The sequence below is a fragment of the Xenopus laevis genome, chromosome 6S (genome assembly GCF_017654675.1).
Source record: "Xenopus laevis strain J_2021 chromosome 6S, Xenopus_laevis_v10.1, whole genome shotgun sequence".
Taxonomy (NCBI): domain Eukaryota; kingdom Metazoa; phylum Chordata; class Amphibia; order Anura; family Pipidae; genus Xenopus; species Xenopus laevis.
In genome coordinates, this window is record NC_054382.1 from 65424492 (window position 1) to 65440340 (window position 15849).

Below are 15849 nucleotides of genomic sequence, written 5' to 3' on the forward strand. Positions count from 1 at the left end.
TATTTACCTACTGGTAAAGCATTATATAGATTATTATATGATCCCCTTATATATGTATACATACAGATGCAGCCACTTTGGTTTCTCTGTTTGACACAGAATAACTAAACACAGATATCCCATTTATCTCATTTAACACAGAAAACTGCGTCACAACATCCCATCTAATTAAAGCATTCACCATTGTGAACAATGGTGCTTTGGTATGCTAATGAAAAGGTTAAATGCATTAAATGGGTTAAGATGACTTTAGATAACACAGTTTATTCAATTAACTCTGAGTCATGACGCATTTAACTCACAAATACAAGTGGCTTCATCTGTAGTTATCATACCACTCCTTAAGCACCTCTTCTCCAGTGTGAACAACCCCAATTTGGCCAGTCTTTAGATTTTCCATACATTTTACCAGCTTAGTTGCCCTTCTCTGTACCCTCTCTAATTCAATAATGTCCCATTTGAGCACTGGAGACCAAAACTGTATGACATACTGTATTCTAAATGGGGCCTTACTAGTGCTCTATACAGTGAAAGAATGACCCCCTCCTCCCATGAATTAATATAATACAGCTTTTAATACAGCTCAATACCTTATTTGCCCTTGATGCTGCTGACTGGCATTGCGTGCTACAACCACGTTTATTATCTACAAGTACTCCAAGGTCCTTTTCCATTATGGATTTGCCTAGTGAAGTCCCATTAAGGGTACAAGTGGCTTGGATATTTTTACATTCCAGGTGCATTACTTTACATTTTTCAACATTGAATCTAATTTGCCACTTAGCTGCCCAGATTGCCAGTTTGTCAAAAACCTGTTGCAAGAATGCTGCATCCTAGATATAATTAATTGGGCTGAATAGTTTTGTGTCAACTGCAAACACTGATACATTACTTATAATATCCTGCCCTAAGACATTAATGAACAAGATAAATAAAAGTGGATACAATACCAAGCCCTGAGGGACCCTACTAAGAAACTTAATGATAAGTCTGAAATATTAGGGTATCCAAATATAAAGTGATAACTCACCACAAAAAGGAAGAGGCCCAGGTGCACTGCCCTGAGCCCTCAGCACGGGGAGTGGACAAACCGAAAGACCTTTGGAGCAGGCACTCAATGAAGGCAAACTTCCATCAGGCAATTAGTTCAGAGTGAAGAGAGTTTATTGTTACACGTTTAGTGTCATAAAGACTTAGTTATAGGCTATCTTTACAGAGCCATGCCTCAAATATTTAAACACAAGTGCACCAATCAAAACAATACACCAGTTAACTAATAAACCAATCCCAAAACTTTACCCAGGTATACCAATCACTATTCAGTTTCAATGTGTGTAGATAAAGGTTACAACCTTGACTCTTTTTGGGGGCCATATTGGTACACCAAAAACTGAATTTAGATGTGTTGCTACTAAGAAACTTACTCCAGGTAGAGAATGTAATATTAACCAGCATCATCTGTACCCGATCCTGTAGCCAGTTCCCTATCCATGTGCAAACCACTTCATTAAGTCCAACAGATCTTAGTTTAGAAAGCAGTTGTTTGTGGGGCACGGTATCAAACTTTGTGGGGCATGGTATCAGACATGTATTCTGCCTATTCTTTTAATTAAATAAAGTTTCCATTTATTTTTTATACCATTATTGTCAGGCTATTTAAACTTATATTTGATAAAATCACATAAAAGAATTTAAGGCTCCTTATAAGTAATAAACAGGAGGAGTCTTAAATAATATATGCCCAACTCTGAATTTGATATCGAGACTTCCCAATCAATTGGTACAAAGGGTGAAAAATCAGGACAACTATTTAACAAAATAATTAATTTATTTATATATAATAATAACAAATCAAATTATTATTTCTTACAAAATCCACCAAATACTTCTTGATATCCACTCAGTACAAACTCAAACTAAAATTTACCACCAGATATTAATCGATAAGACCAAAATCATCAACACAGCAAGCATCCACAAGACAATATACACTTTTACTAATAACAAGGTATTATCTAACTTGGAATCAAAGGAGGAATATGTGACTGATCTGGTCTGTTTAAGGAATTCTACCCTCAATCTTTTACTTTCCCATTAAGTCACTAGCTTGGACATCATAATATATATGTACTAATAAAAGGGAAAATAAACCCAAATTAAACAGATTATTCCCAGTTTGCAATGCTGGGTAAGTCGATGTTTAGGGTATAACTATACAATATATAGGAATAACTAATATACAAGCAGACAACTTAATTGGCATTAAATATAACTAAAATTTATATTTACCAGTTGTAAATTCTCACTGGGCTGTGATGTCACCCTGATCTCTCTTCCTGGATCTTTAAGACATCTGATCCTTTTCTTTTATTTAGCTTGTAGTTTAAAAGTCTGTTTTTCTCTTTCCAGTCCTCTTTTTCAGTTCTTTCCTTTCTTAGTCTTTCCTTCTTTCCTCTTTCTTTTTAGCCCCCTCTCTTTTCCTTCCTTCCTCTCTCTTTTCCAGTGTCCCCTAATTTATCCCTCATTTCTGTCTAAAACTCAACCCCTGGGATTAATCAGATAAACAACTGGAATTGAAGTCAGAGTTAAACTATCACCAATAATCTAAATATTTTGTAAAATGTAAATTATTGACCCCTGGGCGTGATGTCCTACACTACCTGTAGATGGCATTATTGCCTCAAACATCATGGCCTAAAAATATCCAAAAAATACAAAATAGCCTTTGACCTCCTTAGTCTGGTGTTAAACATTAATGTCGACATTGCCTCAGACAGGAACAATGCTTTATGATTCCTTAATACCTTTGGTACATACAATATACTTGTGAACACACTAGCAGTTCAAAATTGGTCTGGTCTTTTAAAATTCTTTAAGATGTTCCCATCTTATACTCAAACAGACACCAAGGATTATACAACCTTTGAAATTTGCTTAAGCTTAAAGTTGTGAAATACCTGGGTCAGCAGTCTGGTCATGGATCTTTACCATCCAACATTAATTTGTATAAAATAAAATAAAACACGTATTCCTCATTACTACATGATAGATCAAACATGCATAATATATAAATCATGTATACATAAAATAATAGAAGGTTATATTATATAAAATAGAAACAATTATGTTATTATTGAACCTAAATATGCTTATAATTAATTATTCATTTATTTGAAAGTCCGACATTATAGAGAACTAATTTGATTGAACATCTACCCCCCTTCCCATTATAAACAGAGGAGTAGTTGCCTTTGAACAAGCAAACCCCTCCCTTTACTAAGCTGCAGACTTTTAACAGCTCATTTTCAGATGGCTTCTCAGTAGACTGGATATTAGCTTTATCAGCTTACCCTCAACTCAAGCCCTATTCTTTAAGCAGATGTTAAGAGGACAGTATAAAGTACAAAAGTGCAACATACAAACTTTTATTGGGTGCATAAAAGTCAATATATACAAACATAGAGAGGAGTCTTAGTGCCCCATGATATTTGATCTCCTGCCTTAGAATAAGTATTAGTGTGCTTCACAGTTCACAACTGCAAATGTGCGCAATGTGCACAATGTTTAGGCATACATACCTATAATAAATGAAATTTTTTAGTGGCTGTAATTTTGGGATACGTGAGGCTTTTTTTTTATTAGAGTTATGTATTTTAACATGCCTGGTGCAACATCAAGCCCCCAGTGAACCCTCCAACCTTCTAATTATATTGACCACTTCCCCTTTGCAACTCCTTAAAGAAACACTTAGGATTTTTGGAATAGAAAGGGCCACAGCTTTATTACAAATGAAGTAATATTTTAACACAAAATTAACTGTTTGAAGTAAATATAACTGTACATTTTAACCTGAAAAAAAAAAACCCTGGAGAGTTCCAACAACATTATCACCACTGGCTTGCCCCCATTTCACCACAAGATCTTGGGCCCTCCTTTGCAAGCATTCCTTCCATGGAAATTGATTAAACAGACAATTGAAAATAGAGGAGAGACGGCAGGATGCTAGGGATGGGCGAATTTGACCAGTTTAATTCCGCCAAAAATTTGCCACCAGCAAAATGTGGCCGATGCCCATTAAAGTCTACGGGCGTCTAAAAAACTGTTGTCACGTGGCAAAATTTTTATGGCGTGCATCATTTTGTTTTGACGCACAACGCCATACAAGTCTATTGGCATAATTTCTTCGATAAAACAAGCCTAAAAAATTCGCCCATGCTGCTGGTTCCAGTGAGGCTAGGAAGAGTCCTCCAGTTTGACATCAGACCCTACTCGTGCAGCTATGCATTTGTCTCTGTGCCTCTTTTCATTCAACTGCCTGCTTCTTTGCACCAAGCAAGGCTCTTCACTTAAAGGCTGGGTATGGAGCATACTTAATGGCAAGTCTTGTAAACTAATAATAACTTCTGTCTGCTGTCTGCACCTTACTTCAGATTAAAAAATCCAGCAGAAAGTTCAGACTGCAATATCATAGGGCAGGAATGTCCTCTACCATCCTTCAGTTGTACCTATTAATGACTCTTAGATTAGGGGACTGTCAGGGGCTAGAAGGAAAACACTTATGTGCCTGCCCCACCCGCCCTTCATGAATATTTTACTGCCTAGTACAGGTATTACTATTTTCATCGGGGCAACTGCAGAGATTCAGGACCAATAAAAAAGGCACTGTGCGAAGTGCAAAAAATCTTTACATGCTGCCTTCTTTTAAGTCAATGGCTCCTTAGACACATTCTATAATTATGTTGTGTTGGTATCTTTGTATATCAAACTGACTCACTGCTTGCATTTTTTGAATTATGCACCTCACAATAACTTATTCATTTTGAATATGGAGAAAATTTGTTTGACAGATTGTCATTTTGTCTTTGCTTGGTGTTTTACACTTATACACTTTGAATATTGATGCACAATTTACATAGCTAATGCAGCTAATGCAGCTAATCTTACTAATTGTAAGCGTTGATTTATAAATAGCTGGACTGAAAATGTTCTCACATTCTTCAAGTTGTAGTCTGCTATCAAGTTAATTGCACATATTATCATATAATAAAATTATTTTGTTTAAAAAAAAAAGTGCAATATTCAATGTTGTCTCCAGTGAGAGGTTAGCATGATTAGAACTCATGCCTCTGTAATAGGAAGATGTGCTCCTTGCTATTCATATCAGATAAATAGCTAATTGCTAAAAGAGGTATTAAATAGCTGTCATGATTTGGCTTAGGATAACCATAGATACCAATCAATGTTTCATCTAATGCTTAAAAAGTTATTGGTATTAATTGAACTGAATGTGTTTAGTGGTTCACTGCTGAAAAAGAAACACTGATATACGTTTTTAAGATCCTACTATAAATTCTATAAGCTATAAGCCCCATAAGCCCTTTTTCACATCTGACATAATTACATTATCTTATCAGCAATAGCCAGTCTAACAGCCATTGCAATTGTATTACAGTATATTTTGATTTTACCTAGGATTTTACCTAGGAGAAAAGCAAAGCATTTTTACAGGTATTTTTGTTTTAACAAAAATGCATCTCATCCCAGAAGTGTTGTAGTTGTGACATATTTAAACTATATAAGCCAGGGGCCCCCAACCTTTTTTTTAACCGTGAGCCAAATTCAATTGTAAAAATAGTTAGTGAGCAACACAAGCAGGAGTAAAGTCACTGGGGTGCCAACTAAGGGCTGTGATACAAAACACAAAAAAAGAGGAATGCATTTTCCAGGGGGATGTAATTATTTTCTACATCTGGGGAATCAAGTATTTTTGAAGGAGGTCCCGCTTTGTAATATAGTCAAATGGAGTAAAGTGGAAGTATTCAGTTGAGTACCATCTCAATGGTGAGTACCATTCAACATTTATTTACAAGATTCTAAGGGGCAAATTCACTAAAGCGCAAAGAACCTAATGTTAGCGCAAATTCGCCAGCGTCATGTCATTTCGTTACTTCGCCAATTTACTAACGGGCACTGGCGTAAATTTGCTAGCGAAGTGGACCTACTCTAGCGCTACTTCGCAGGAAAGCCTGTGCTAGCGCAACTCCGCAGGTTAGTGAATTTGCCCCTAAAAGTGCACTTACAAGGATTTCAATGGTTAAAGGCACATCAAAAGATCATCCTGCATCCCAAAGCACTAGTCATTATAGTTCAACTGCATGAACTAGAAATGATGTACCAGAAAGAAGCCTAAAAGCCTCAAAGTCTAAAACCAAGATCTAATTTCTTTAGAGTAAAACGAGTCATTAATATATTATTCAGTTGATTAATATATGGTCCCAGAAAGTGTCCATGCTCGAGGTAAATAACACAATTTTATCTGATTGTAGAAGTTTCTTTAGGGATGGCTGTTTTAATCTAAATCAGAGCTGTCCAACTTCTGTGGTACACCACTTTAAAACACACCAATGTTACCACAAGACCGTGTCCACATTAATATTGGTAGCACACCAAAAAATCAAATGGTTGGTGCTCACTGCATGGATATCACTTATTACTCATATGTGAAAAAAAGTTTTCATATTAAGACAAACCCTTAAATCAATATACCTCCTCCTCCCCAGGATCACCCAGCCCACGAGTAAACACCTTAGGGGCCCCTAACAATATTTTTCCAATGCTAACAAACCCCCAGAATAAAAACCAGAGTATGGCACACACAGGCAGAGTATGGCACACTGCATAGGGTGGGCACAGTATGTCATACCCTGGGAGCATAGAATGGGCAGAGTATGGCACACACAGGGAGAATGGGTCAGGCAGAGTATGGCAAACACAGGCATCATGGGACAGACAGAGTATGGCACACACAAGCAGAGTAGGACAGGCAAAGTGTGGCACACACAGGGAGCATAGGGCAGACAGAACAGAGCAAGAGACAGAGAAACCTATAAAGACCACTCTAAGATGTATTACATACAGTGACACAGTGCTGGTGCTCCTTCAGCAGTCTGTGAACAGGTGAACAATGTGGGCAGTTTTAGTCTGGGTCTCAGGTGTGAACAGTACAGGGCTTTTGGGTGGGATGGAATGAAACTAAAAATTCTTAAATTAATAAAGATTAGCACTTCTCCATATTCAGTGTGTGATGAGTTGCAATAAGTTTTCATAAATGGCCAGAGTGAAAACCATCCTATCTGCTACTCCTCCAATAAGGGTCTTGTCTTCCTGCTTTTGGAAGTGAGATCTTCACCTGGAAACATTCTAAGGTTTACAGGCTTCAAAAGTCTGTTTGCCAATGCTCCTACTCCTATCTAAGCTTGGGGTTCTTCTACATTAAGGCCGTACAAATTATCTTGCTTTTTGCCCACACCATGGGGCAGATTCACTAAGGGTCGAATTTCGAAGTTAAAAATACTTCGAAATTCGACCCTCGAATTGAAATCCTTCGACTTCGAATATCGAAGTCGAAGGATTTAGCGCTAAACGTTCGTTCGATCGATCGAAGGATTTTTCGTTCGATCGAACGATTAAATCCTTCGAATCGAACGATTCGAAGGATTTTAATCCAACGATTGAAGGAAAATCCTTCCCCATAGGCTAACATTGACTTCGGTAGGTTTTATCTGCCGAAGTAGGGGGTCGAAGTTTTTTTTTAAAGGGAAAGTACTTCGACTATCGAATGGTCGAATAGTCGAACGATTTTTCGTTCGAATCGTTCGAATCGAAGTCGAAGGTCGTAGTCGAAGGTCGAAGTAGCCCATTCGATGGTCGAAGTACCCAAAAAATACTTCGAAATTCGAAGTATTTTTCATTCGAATCCTTCACTCGAGCTTAGTGAATCGGCCCCATGTCTGTTCTTCTCAAATGAATTTAATCTGGGCCAATACTCATTGTCAGGCCCTTACCGTTTGCGCAAGCCCTTGCGTTCCAGCGTGCGTTCCAGCGTCATCATGGAGGACGCGCGTCGACGCGGGTGTGCGTCCGTCGCGGTGTAATGACGCAGACGCAAGCGCGCCAAACGTGCGCAGTGTCTGACGCTGGCGCTGGTATTTCTTTCCGCACTGAATTCCTCTCAGTGCTCGGACATCGCTCTAGCTGTTGTTAAGAAAGCCTTTGAATTATTCTACTTGAAATACTGGTTTTGACCCTGCTACTGTTTTCGACTCCTCTTCTGTGACAACCCTTGGAACTTCGCTGGATCTTCTGACTCCCTGTTGCCGACTTCTGCTCCTCGTTTGACTACGCCTCTGCTTGAACCTTGGTGTCTCGCTGAACTGGATTCCTGTTGCCAAACCCTTGCCTGTCTCTGATTACGGTCTGTGTTAACCCTTGATTGACTGTTGTTTTTGAACCTCTGCCTGCCTATAACTAAAGTTGTGTTAAATCTGACCAAATCGAATCTGCATTACTCGCTGGCAATTCTACTATTGTCTTCACTTCGCTAGCCGGAAAATACCAACTCCTGTGGCATTAACACTCAATCGCTTGTGCCACTATCAACGTACTGTGGTATCCTGCATCTTCGCTCACAGTACATCCAGGCACAAGACTCTCCACTTCACAAGCCACAGGCTCCCATACTACACCCCCATTGGTCTCCCTAGTCCCCAGCCAAGGGTGTATTAGTGGGGGAGCCGTAAGGGTTGCCTTCTTACCACGCTAGTTCCCAGCTCCTCCTCATCTGTGGTTCCACCTGGTTCGGTAAGTCTGACAGTATGTCCGAGCCATATCAACACGAACCACTGGAGGAAGCTGGCATTCTAGAGACTTTGTCCCAGCAGATGTCGGTTTTGACCAGAGCTGTACAAGATTTGCAAGGTGGTTACCAGGACCTTCGTGCCCGCCTAACCGATCTTCCTGCTGATGAGGCTGGGGCATCCTCTTCCGGGCGTCTGGAGCCGAAGATTTGTTTACCAGAGAGATTTGGTGGGGATCGCAAGCAATTTCGGTCCTTTTTAAATAGCTGCAAATTGTTGTTCGCTATGAAACCTAGAACCTATCCCGATGAAAAAGTCAAGGTGGGAGCAGTCATTTCTTTTCTGCAAGGTGAACCCCAAACTTGGGCTCATCGCCTTCTGGAGTTGAATAGTCCCCTCCTGAAAGATGTAGAGACTTTTTTTGCCACAATGGCATCCTTATATGATGATCCACAGCGTCCAGAGACCGCAGAAGCTGCCTTACATGCCCTTACACAGGGGAAACGTCCAGTGGAAGACTATGCTGCTGAATTCCGAAGATGGGCGGTCGACACGACTTGGAATGAGTCTGCCCTCAGACACCATTACCGAGTGGGGCTCTCAACTCAGTTAAAGGATGAGCTGGCTCGAGTAGGTGTCCCGATTGCTTTAGATGAACTAATTCTACTCACCATTCAACTTGATAGACGCCTAAGAGAAAGAAGTGCTGAGAAGTCTCCTTCACCTGTATCCCCTGTGTCCTGGATGGTCCCTAGGGCACCCCTTCTGGGTACCTCGGTTGCTCCTCCCTCTGTTTCAGCAGCCGAGCCAATGCAACTAGGTTTGACTCGTCCCAGCTTGACTCCTGAGGAAAGGTTGAAGAGAAGACGCCTGAATTTGTGTCTTTATTGTGGTGCTGCTGGACATTTGCTGCGGACTTGTCCCCTTCGTCCTGATGGTAACATTTTTTCTACAGACTGTGGTACTAAAGTTTCTGTTCAGTCTAAAAATGCACACATCTCTCTTTTGCTCTCTCTGCAGTGGTCAAGAAGACGAGTGCAAGTCTCGGCGATCATTGATTCTGGGGCTAGTGGTTGCTTTATCGATTCTACCTTTGCCCGCACGCATGACATTCCTTTGCGCCCTAAATCTAGATTAGTGATGGTTCGGATGGCGGACGGCTCACCCCTCAGTTCTGGACCTGTTTCTTTAGAGACTGAACCTTTAAATGTTTCAATAAACGGGTCACATCATGAAATCATTAGTTTTGACGTGGTTCCTTCGCCTCTGTTTCCAGTTATTATTGGGTTACCGTGGTTAAGGGTTCATAACCCATTTATTGACTGGGGCTCTGGAAAGTTATCTTTATCTTCTTCCTTTTGTTTTAAGAATTGTGTCCAAGTGAAGTCATCCCCTCCTCAGCAAGCCTTAGTTTGTGTGACTAAAGATAATCAAGAAATATTAACTTTGATTCCAGCAGCTTATCATGAATTCCTAGATGTTTTTAATGAAGAACAAGCTGACATTCTTCCTCCTCACCGGCCTTACGATTGCCCTATTGACTTGCTGCCTGGTTCACCCATTCCATTTGGTCGCATTTTTCCCCTTTCAGAACCTGAGCTTAAGGTATTACAAGAAAACATTGATGCAAACCTCGAAAAGGGATTTATCAGACCCTCTACTTCTCCAGCTGGGGCAGGAATTTTTTTTGTGGAGAAAAAAGACCAGTCGTTGCGTCCCTGCATCGATTATCGGGAACTGAATAAGGTCACCATCAAGAACAGGTACCCGCTTCCCCTTATTCATGAACTTTTTCATAGATTACGTTCTGCAACTATTTTTTCGAAGCTAGATTTAAAGGGGGCCTACAACTTGATTCGTGTAAGAGAAGGGGATGAATGGAAGACTGCTTTCCGAACTCGATACGGACACTACGAGTATCTGGTTATGCCGTTTGGGTTGTGTAACGCGCCCGCAACGTTCCAACACTTCATTAATGACATTTTTCGGGACATTTTGGACTCTTTTGTTGTGGCATATTTAGATGACATTTTGATTTATTCATCCTCTTTAGAAGAACACCGCAGACATATGTGGGAGGTTTTTCTTCGTCTTCGTGCACACTCTCTAGTGGTTAAAGCAGTAAAATGTGTATTTGAGAAAGAACAAATTGAATTCCTTGGCTTTGTCATCTCTACTGGTGGTGTGGTCATGGATGCAAAGAAGGTTTCAGCTATCCTGGATTGGCCAATTCCAAAGGATCGCAAAGCAGTTCAGAGATTCATTGGGTTTTCCAACTTTTATCGTAAGTTCATACGAAATTTTTCTGGTATCATCAAACCTCTTACTGACCTTACCAAACAAAAGATTAAGTTTCAGTGGTCGGTGGCGGCCCAATCAGCCTTTGATCGCCTGAAAGAAGCGTTCACCTCAGCTCCAATTCTCGTTCATCCGGAACCATCTCTTCCTTTCATTGTGGAAGTGGATGCGTCAGAAGTAGCAGTTGGAGCTGTCCTATCTCAAAGATCTATTCCACAAGGGTCGTTACATCCAGTAGCCTTCTTTTCGAGGAAATTGTCAGGAACGGAACAAAACTATGATGTGGCCGACAGAGAATTATTGTCGATCAAGTGGGCTTTAGAAGAATGGAGGCACTTTCTGGAAGGTGCGGCGCATCCAGTTTTGGTTCTTACCGACCATAAGAATTTAGAGTACTTACGCTCCGCCAAAAGACTCAGACCTAGGCAAGCTCGTTGGGCACTTTTTTTTTCACGTTTTCAGCTCCACATAACTTATCGTCCGGGATCAAAGAACATTAAAGCTGATGCACTGTCTCGGATGTTTTCGCAAGATTCCTCCCAGTCTTTGGAAGCTGACCCAGTTCTTCAGCCAAAATTTTTTCTTTTACTGCGGAATTCTTTTCTTCAAAGGGTGAGAGAATGTTGTACTCCGAATTCTATTCCCAGTAACCCGATATTAATAGCCCAAGATGGTTTTTTTTATTTCAAGAACAGACTTTTTGTGCCATTGACACTCAGGGTGGAAGCTTTAAGTTTGGTTCATGATCTTCCACTTGCAGGAAATTCTGGGTTTCGTAAAACTCTTGATTTGTCACGACGTCATTTCTGGTGGCCCACGTTGGGAAGCGATTGTGCAAGATTTGTACGCTCCTGTGAGATCTGTGCTAGATGCAAAGGAGTCTCCTCCAAACCTTTAGGTCTCCTTCATCCCCTACCAGTGCCAGATCGTCCTTGGAGCTCAATTTCAATGGATTTTATCACGGATCTTCCACATTCTGAAGGTTGTTCTGTTATATTTGTAGTCGTTGATAGACTGTCCAAGATGGCTCATTTTGTTCCTCTCTCTAGCATTCCTTCAGCTTCTGTATTAGCCAAAACGTTTATTCAAGAGATCGTTCGCTTGCATGGAATTCCGGAGAACATCGTCTCAGATAGAGGGGTGCAATTTACTTCAAGATTTTGGCGAGCATTATGTGAAGGTTTACGCATTGACCTGTCCTTTTCTTCTGGTTATCATCCCCAAACGAATGGACAGACAGAAAGGACGAATCAGACGCTGGAACAATACCTGCGATGTTTTTCGTCTTTTCTTCAGGATGATTGGTTCTCACTCCTTCCTCTAGCAGAATTTGCCTACAATAATTCCATACACTCCTCCACCAAACAATCTCCTTTCTTTGCCAATTTTGGGTTTCACCCAACGATGATTCCTGGGATTTGTCAGACGGTTTCAGTTCTGGCGGCTCAAGAGAGACTTCAGTTTATATCATCTAACATTGAGACCATTCGCCAAAATCTGCAAAAGGCTCAGTCAAACTATAAGTTCTTCGCTGACAAAAAGAGAGCTCCGGATCCAGAATTTAAGGTCGGGGACAAGGTTTGGCTTTCAACTAATAACCTCAAGATTAGTTGTCCCTCTAGGAAACTGGCCCAACGTTTCATTGGGCCTTTCAAGATCATTCAAAAAATTAATGCTGTTGCTTTTAAACTTTCTCTTCCAGAATCCTTAAAGGTTCACCCAGTGTTTCATACAGCATTACTAAAACCTGTGGTTCCGAACCAGTTTGTGGGGAGAAGATCTTTTGCTCCTGATCCTGTTGTCATTTCAGATCACGAGGAATATGAAGTTGAATCCATTCTGGACTCCAGGGTTAGAGGCAAGAGGCTTCAATACCTAATTAAATGGAAAGGGTATGGGCTAGAAGAAAATTCATGGGAACCCGCTTCACATCTTCATGCTGCTGACCTTGTAAAAGATTTCCATCGAAAATTTCCAGCCAAGCCCTCTCAAGTTCACGTCCAGAGGCCGCTCCTAAGGGGGGGGGGCAATGTCAGGCCCTTACCGTTTGCGCAAGCCCTTGCGTTCCAGCGTGCGTCCCAGCGTCATCATGGAGGACGTGCATCAACGCGGGTGCGCGTCCGTCGCGGCGTAATGACGCAGGCAAGCGCGCCAAACGTGCGCAGCGTCTGACGCTGGCGCTGGTATTTCTTTCCGCACTGAATTCCTCTCAGTGCTCGGACATCGCTCTAGCTGTTGTTAAGAAAGCCTTTGAATTATTCTACTTGAAATACTGGTTTTGACCCTGCTACTGTTTTCGACTCCTCTTCTGTGACAACCCTTGGAACTTCGCTGGATCTTCTGACTCCCTGTTGCCGACTTCTGCTCCTCGTTTGACTACGCCTCTGCTTGAACCTCGGTGCCTCGCTGAACTGGATTCCTGTTGCCAAACCCTTGCCTGTCTCTGATTACGGTCTGTGTTAACCCTTGATTGACTGTTGTTTTTGAACCTCTGCCTGCCTATAACTAAAGTTGTGTTAAATCTGACCAAATCGAATCTGCATTACTCGCTGGCAATTCTACTATTGTCTTCACTTCGCTAGCCGGAAAATACCAACTCCTGTGGCATTAACACTCAATCGCTTGTGCCACTATCAACGTACTGTGGTATCCTGCATCTTCGCTCACAGTACATCCAGGCACAAGACTCTCCACTTCACAAGCCACAGGCTCCCATACTACACCCCCATTGGTCTCCCTAGTCCCCAGCCAAGGGTGTATTAGTGGGGGAGCCGTAAGGGTTGCCTTCTTACCACGCCAGTTCCCAGCTCCTCCTCATCTGTGGTTCCACCTGGTTCGGTAAGTCTGACACTCATCCACACCTCTTGTAGTGACCACTGTTCAAGATGGCCAACTACATCAAAATCATCCCTGGTTTGACCAGTCCTACACTCAATTTCACCTAATTCATTAAGAATTGTACTGCTTCATTATTCATTTTATACAGGGACTAAGTTTTACCTTACTGTCTTTCAAGGATAAAACTCTCAAATGGTTGATAGTTAGCCAGCTTGAATATATTGCAATATACTGTATGGGTAAACAATCCATGTTTTGTTTAAATTGGGAGTGCATTTTAGTAGCTTACTGCACACAATGTCCCTTTATTACTTTTGTTTATACTGTACCAGTGGCCAGACCCATGTTGTTGCTCCCACCCTTTCCAACTACAGTCAGGTGATCCCCATGGTGTGGCCAATAAATGAGCAACCATTTAGGAGTGTTTACTTTGAAAGCAAACACATGCATGTAAAACTTCCATGTGTAAAATGTATAATGAATCAGTGGAATTCTCAACGTATCAGATGAAAGTTAGTGTAGGACTGGGCAAACCAAAAATGATTTTGACATAATCGGCTGGCTTGAATATATTGAAATATATGGACAACCCATCTCTGTTTTGTTTAATGGAAAGCTAATGCTTAACTAAAAAAGTAGAACAGAAATGTTTTCAATTGTTTTTTGGGCTTGTACACTGACCCAAAGCAACCACAGCCCTTTAGCAATAAACTCTGTGCCTCAAGAAATTACCCTGTAGTTCCCTCCATTTTCTTTTTTTAGGTAAACTTCATAATTTGCTTGTTGATTTACAATGAACCTTAAACTTTGCTTCTCAATAGCTGCTCAAAGAACACTGAGCATGTCGCACATGCAACAATTTATTTTGAAAGGAAAGGATAGTCCATAGACGTCCAAAGCATTTTGTGAGGAAAATGTCCCCACAGAAAAAAAATTACATAAAATAATGCCCTTTGTTTTTTTTGTTTTTTAGCTCACAACTATATATAGTAAAAATGGAGGAAAAGCTTAAATCTTTGCTAGTATACCAGGCAGCAAACTGCCATTATTAATAACCTTTTTCGCTGGATGCTAAACAAATTTTTGTTAAATAACATTGCTAACCATTCTGTATCATGTAGAAAAGGCACAGGGGATCATTTATACACCAAAAATGGCCTGGCAGAGTAACCTATAGCATCTATCCAATAATTAACTTTGATCAATTTTTAAGGTAGAATGCTGAAAGCAGACACTTAATTGGCTGCTATAAATAGCTGAAAGGGGAAATATGCACAATGTTAATACCGTAAATAAGCCCCTTTCGAGTTGCAACAGAACACAACTACAGTATGTACTGTGTCTCAGTGACTGTGATAAAAGCATTAATAAAGTCGATTTAAAAAAAGAATTAATTCTGTTGTGCCAAAAGCCCAGAAGTACAATTCTATATAACAATTGAGAAAGACAATTCTTCTCTTATATTCCCTCTTAACAGTGAATTTCTAAGATGTTTCTAAGAGATGAAAGATTAAAGGAACACACAGACCCAATTACAAATAAACCAATACCACTATATCACCACTTTCATCTATCATGTCAGAATTAGTGTCTGCATTTGTACAAATACTACTGTTCATAGCTACAGTATATTTATTTTGCCAGATTGTGTACACAATGTATGTAGCTGCATTGCCAGGGATTTGTAAATTGCACTGACAACTGGCTGAAATAATCAACAGACTGGAAAGAAATGTTAACTATTTGTAATAATGTCATGCTATAAAGACCTAAATCAACAACAAATTATGTTGTTTACAATGTTGTCTAATTTGTCAGTTGTGCCATTTGACAAACCTGTAATTCTTAGAAGTAGTGATGGGCGAATTTGCGCCGTTTCACTTTGCCAAAAAATTTGCGAATTTCCTGCGAAATTCGCGAAACGGCGAATAATTCGCAAAACTGCACCAGCGTCTCGTTTTTGACGCCGACGCCCGTTTTTTGACGCCAACGACCGTTTTTCTCGCAACAATTTTTTTTGACACCAGAGAACTTTCACAAGCAAATTTTCGCGGCTGTTTCACGAATTTATTCGCCA